The sequence below is a fragment of the Rhinolophus ferrumequinum genome, assembly GCF_004115265.2.
Source record: "Rhinolophus ferrumequinum isolate MPI-CBG mRhiFer1 chromosome 15 unlocalized genomic scaffold, mRhiFer1_v1.p scaffold_54_arrow_ctg1_1, whole genome shotgun sequence".
NCBI lineage: Eukaryota > Metazoa > Chordata > Mammalia > Chiroptera > Rhinolophidae > Rhinolophus > Rhinolophus ferrumequinum.
This window is the reverse complement of record NW_022680357.1, coordinates 15,626,956-15,633,172: the sequence shown is the minus strand read 5'-3', so window position 1 is coordinate 15,633,172 and position 6,217 is coordinate 15,626,956. Positions and strand designations below refer to the sequence as shown.

The following is a 6,217-nucleotide window of genomic DNA, read 5'->3' as shown; positions in this document are numbered from 1 at the left end:
CCCAAGCACAGGGCGAGGTGCAGACACCACGTGCAGTGCAGTCCTTTCCCGACAGAAGCGGCCTGAAGGCTTCCAGCAGCACAAACCAGCCCAGCCTTTTGAAACTCGGGCCACGCCAAGGCTGCCCAAAGCTTCCTGGACCTGGTTTACTCAAAGAAAAGTCAACTCCCAAATCTTCAGTGCTCACGCGTGGACTTGTAATCGTGGGGTTTCGATCGGTCCCCCTTCCGACCTCTCCCCATCCTGGCCTTGCCCAGCGTGTGAAATTCCCCAGGTGCCAAATAAGGAGGCAAGTTGAAATGCTGACATTCCCCAGACTCTCCCCAATTTGATAACTATCAACATTGATGTCGCTTTGTGAAGCACTGATAATTGCATTGATAACTCAAACCACAAAAGTATCTTTAACACCTGGAGCCTGTGATCATGGGAAAATTTAAACCATTTTTCGACGTGTGTACTTTTGTTCCATATTTATGGAGGCTACAGGGGTGGTCACAGTCAGGCCCCTATCGAGGGTGACAGTTAACGACCCTTCACAGATAACGGCGCACCCACCACACCCACCTCGCAGGCCTCCTCCCCACACCCCGCCCATCCGTGACGGCATCCGGGATGTGGCTATTTAGCCACGGCCTGGGGTGGTGGGGTCCTGATCCGTAGCATTTGCCAACGTCCACAGCGAGTTCCAAGCTGCCATCCTGACGACAGAGTCAGGGAGAGGCGCACACAGCTGGGGGCAGGGGCAGCTCAGCACACAGCTGCTCTGGTTCCCCATGGGACAGTATTCAGAGAGACTCAGGTATGGTTGGGGGGCCAGCAGCCTTTGCATCACTGGGAACCGGTTAGAAATGCAAATCCGGGGGCCCACCGCCAGACCCACAGAATCAAGCTGCCAGTGCAGCCCATCCGTGTGTGCGCTAGTTCAAGTTTTAGAGCTCCTGACTACTGGTTCTCTGTCCTGGCTGCATTTAAGAGTCGCCCGGGCAGCTTCGGAAGCCACTGGTGCCTGGGTCTCACCCCAGAAATTCTGATGTAATTGGCCCGTGCATCCATCCGTGTGTTCAAAGCTCCCGGGTGTCGCTCACCTGTCCCAGGGTTGAGAAGCACAAATCATGGTTGGAGTCCCTCTAAAGAAACGACCTTAAAGACCCTCAGAAGAGTTATCAGTGTCTCAAAATTTAAGCCACTGGAATGAATGACATTCTCTCTGACCCAGCACTGGCAGACAGACGCTGGGGCTCAAGTGTGGACGGAAGGAAGGCGTGGCTTCCGGGAGGGGTCTCCAGCCCTCGGGTTTTCTGGTTCCTCAGCTCGACCTGAAGGAAGAATCCACCTACAAGCCTTTGGCCCAGTATTTTCACCAGTTCCTGTCCACACCTTCATATCGTCTTACCCACCCCCTACCTACACTTTGACCTGGGAAAAAGCCCTTATTATCTTTTCCAGATCATTACACAAACGTCTTGAGGGAGGCGAGTGGAAGGGATGCTAGGGACACTCCTTCAAATTAGAGTCAAGGGACCATCTAGAGTTAACGGACTGGAAATAATCGTGGACATGGTCACCTGGGGGACTCTGAACATTCCCAACCCCCAGCCCCACCCTAGCCAAGCAAGTCAGAATCTGGATGGGGGCCGTCCGCGGGTGCTGCCACCCTGGAAACCCGGCATTATCGCGTGACACTGAGTGTGCACGTGCCCTGCGATGCAGCCACTCTATTCCTGTATCTGTCCCCTGGATAAAGGAACCGTGGTCGCCTCGAACAGTGAGCACACAGCAGCGAACGCCAATTTCAATTAGCTGACGGAAAGGTGCAAAGCGTGGAATGGTACCTACTGTGTGACTCTATTTATAGCATGTGCTGACAGGCGCTCTATTTCCTTAACTGGGATGGTGGTCACGAGAGTGCTTTCCAGTTACGCGTTGTTTAGAGTCACTACTGTATGAATATTTCAGCACTCCCCCCCCAAAAAAAAAGGTGAAAAGAAATACAAATGGTAATGATATTACTTGAAATTATAAAGTCAACCAATAAAGGAACGGCAAAGAGAGACTTCATTGCTTTGGGAGGGTGGGGATGGGTTGTAAGTGAACCCGTCATCTGTCATAGCAGGAAACCAGGGGATAATGTCTACAAGCTTATCCGTCTGTCGGCGACCACCCAGAGAAGCAGCTGAGAGTTCAGAGAGACTGCAGTAGGAGAGGGCAACACAGACAGCAGGCGATGCTCCTTCTGTCCTCCTATTTTATCCTCTGTGTCTTACCCCAGGAACCATAGCGAGGGTCACTTTGCTACTAGAAACTAAGAAGCAGATGCAGTCTCCCTGGTGGTTTTCCTGCTGGTCTTGGCAGGACAGAGCCCTGCACAGGTAGGCAGGGACTCAGCGAAAGGGGCGGGGGAGCGGCAGGCAGGCTGCGTTTCCACCTGAGCTCAGCGCCGTCCTGTGCTCGCGCTTGGCTCCCCACACCACCAGGCAGATGCCTCCTGCCCCTGCACTGCCCTTGTCCCCGTGGCAGGCTGGTGCGCAGCCAGTTCCGGAAGGGCTGGGGGAGTGGAAAATCCCGGGGAGATGCGCCAGCCCTTCAGCTTCAATTAAAGGCAATGTGACAAGAAAGGTCCCGCATACCAATGAGACTCGCTGCCAGGGTCCCTGGGCCTCTCCAGTTCCAGTCAGTGATGGAGCGGAGAACTCGGGGGTGGTCAGAGGGGCTGTCTCAGGCTGGGGACGTGGGGAGGAAATTCAGGGGCCACAGGGCCACCTGGCCACTCATTTGGTGTTGCCCAGATGTGGCCTCCACATAAAGGATCACCTGGGCAAATACAGATTCCTGGGCCCCTCGCCCACCCAGGCCTTTAGAATCGGAACCTCTAGGAGTGAGGCCTGGGGGTCAGCATCCCCCATCCCCTCCACCTCCGAGCTTTGAGGGATGGTTGTGATGTGACAAGTCTGGGAAAGAGCTCTGTGTCACTGAGCCATCACTCAGTGCCAGCTTCCTGAGGGCCCGGGTCTGAGAACGGCCCGGCCTCCTAAGGGCGCTGGGAAGAGCAAACCAGACAGGCCTGCAAGATGCTCAGCACGGACCCGGCCCAGAGCTAGGCACTCAGTGAATACCAGCTATGATTATTTTTCGGGCATAGGCTTTGACCTCAGGGAATCACAGTCCAGAGGGGGACGCAGAAAAACAAAGGGGATTGTAAGAACCAAGAGACGTTCATACACCACAGAGAGGTGATACTTCAGCGTTCACCCATCACACAGCTACGGACCCGAAACAGTGCTGGGTCCTGAGTTACAGAGACGACACCGGTTCACACTCTCAAGGCAGCAATTTATATATAAGAAGCCTTGAAAAATAAGAAGCCTTAATGTTTCATCCCATTAGCACCCAGTTTCTAAGATTCCGGGGAAAGAAAAAGCAAGCACTCCTAGGGTCTATCCTGAGCCCTTTACACATAAGACGTGATACCAGGTAAGTGCTGTCCTTTTCCCCGTCTTACAGATGAGGAGACTGAGGCACAGACAGGCTACACAACTTGCCTGAGGTCACTGGGGGCTGTCTGGCTCCCTCATTCATGCTCTTAACCTCGACAGGGTCAGTGTTGCTTCCACAACGGTTTCTCACCTAGCAGGTGAAGGTTTCTGTAATCCAAGATACGACCACGACGCATGCAGACGAAGGTGCATCACTTACCACATAAACAGTGTGCGAACAACCTAAATGCCTAGCCATCGGGGCGTGACCGGGTACCTGATCAGTTATGAACTTGGTAACATCATAACGCAGCCATTAAAGAGGTGATGCTTTTGCAAAGTTTGAAGGCACGGGGAGAAATGCCAAGGAACGGGGAAAACACAGTGGGGCACATTTCCTGGAAAGTGGAACGATGCGAATTTGAAAACTGAAATTTGAATCTAAAAGTCAGTGTCCCCCAGGGGGGCCTGGACAGTTCGGGGAGACCGAGGCTTCTGTCCGTGTCGGAAGCCAACCACGATGACGTCTCTCTGACGATAAGGTAGAAACCCGGTTCTTTCATGTAGTGATTCCTGGCCCCCCTTTCCCTCTTTCCTTTCTGCAAACAGAATTTTTTCAGAGAACAGTGATTCCTATGTGACGTTCAATCCTGGGTAAAGTCTTTGTAGTACGTCCTTGAAATGTGATTGCCCTGTATCACATTCGTTCCCCCTAAAATTGTACTCATTGCCTCAACCAGGTTATGGCCCAGCATCTCGACTGTGTTTAACAGAAACAAAAACTAAACATGGATACAATGATTGAAAGGAAATGGGTGAATTGTTTTTTTTCCTAAATGTCTACAATATACGTGTATTGCTATGCAATTGGGAAAAACTCTCTGAACGAATTCTCAGAAAATATATGCGACAGAAGAAAAAAAGACTGTCAGGGAATGGACCGCTACACAGCCTCACTGCAATCAGTCACAGCCCAAAGATGGGGAAAGGCAGGAAGGTTAAGACATGGGGTCACAGGGCCCATCAGAAGCCGCGGGAGCCCCGGAGGAACTGACCGCCCAGTCGTCAGACCCAGCGCGGGGAGACCCTGAGAAGGGACCCACCCAAAGGTGAAACTGTCTCAGGTGAGGTGACCATTCCAAACAATATTAATGACACGTTTGCTGGGAGAAGTTTCTGGAGAATTGCTAGAAAAATGATCCCCCCTCAGTTTGCTTGCTCATGGGAGGGCAGACTTCAGGATCAGGTAGGCCCGGTATTCAAAGCCTGGTTCTGCCATATGATAGCTGGGTGACCCCCACCTCTAGCCTCCATTTCCTCACGTGAACTATAAGTATAATGAGTAACTTGACCTCATGGAGTCCTTACGAAGAGTAAAGGAGATGAAGTATTCTGAGTGCCTGGAGCAGGGGCTGCTGCATAGTAGGTGCTCAACAAATGTGACTTCCTTTCCCCGAGGGGACTGTCGAAATGTAAGCTGAAAAGCTGTCCAGGACTTCACTGGGCATCTTCTAAGATTCGTAACACGTCCCTCCTCTGAAAGGTATTTACCTTGCAAGCTCGGCTCTCAAACACAGCCAGGAACTTGCCAGTAAGCAGCAGGAGCGGACGGCGACGTCCTGGCATGTGTGCCCCTCCCTGTGTTTAGTCCTCTCCCACAGCAGCTGTGCTCGTTCTCTAACCATCATTCCGGCAAGCTGGGCTACCAGATATCCCGAGACCGGACCTGAGCGTAGGAATGAAGCGGGGTCCCGATGGCTGAGAAGCACACAGACAGTTGTGCATCATCGTTCGTCACCGAGGAAATCAAAGCCACTACGCACCCACCGGGGTGGCTAACGTGAGAAAGACTCGTGGTACGAAGTGTTGGCAAGGAGGTAGGGCAACTGGAACACTTATGAGTCGCCAGTGGGAACGTGGAATGGTGCGTCCACGTCAGAAATGATGTGCCAGCATTTCTAAAATTAAATATATGTACCGGGATACTGTCAGACCCATCTGACTCCTGGGCAATCTGCAACTGAAGCATTTCCATCCACCGAAAAACATATACAAGAACGAGCGCAATAGCGCTTTTTTTCTTAATAGCCCCAAGTGTCCACCAGTAAGTGAACAGATACACAAATTGTGATCATATTCACACACAAGACTACAAAGCAGTGAAAAAGAGCCAACTGCTGCCGCCCTCACCTATGTGGCGACTCTCCCAGACACGAGGTTCAGCCAAAGACGCCAGGCACGGAGGGGCCATCCTGAGCTTTCCATGCATATGAAGTCTGAGGATGGTGGTGACGCTGGTAGCCGATGCGGACAGAAGCCAAAAGAGACTCTGCCTTGGGGTCAGGGGTTACTGACTGGGCAGCGGCCTGAGGGGGTGCTGGACACGCTCTTCATCTCGAATTGGGGGGGCGGCTGGTCAGGTTGGGGGCTACACATACAGGAGCTCACTGAGCTGCACTTAGGACCAGTGCACCCCTCAGTACGTAAGTGGTACCTCGGTAACAAAGGAAACAAAGCAAAATTGGAAAAATGGGGAGGTAGAGAACAGACACCAAGATCTGAGGACGTTTCATGCAGATCCAGGCCAAAGAGTCGTGGGAAGCTCAGCCTTCCTGGAGGGCACCTCACGTGCTCTGTAGACAATCTCCCATAATTCATCAGGACATGCGCACTTACCGAGTATAGGACTTGGTGCTCATCTATCATCTCAGTTAATTCCCCAGCCACTCTGGAGGCAGATG

The 6,217-nt window shown here is 52.4% G+C and overlaps 1 protein-coding gene across 3 annotated transcripts in view; it reads right to left on the bottom strand.

Moving 5' to 3' along the window:
• Window positions 1–6,217, bottom strand: part of IQCK (IQ motif containing K) — a 104,178-nt gene that overhangs the window by 19,829 nt on the left and 78,132 nt on the right. The window lies entirely within an intron of this gene.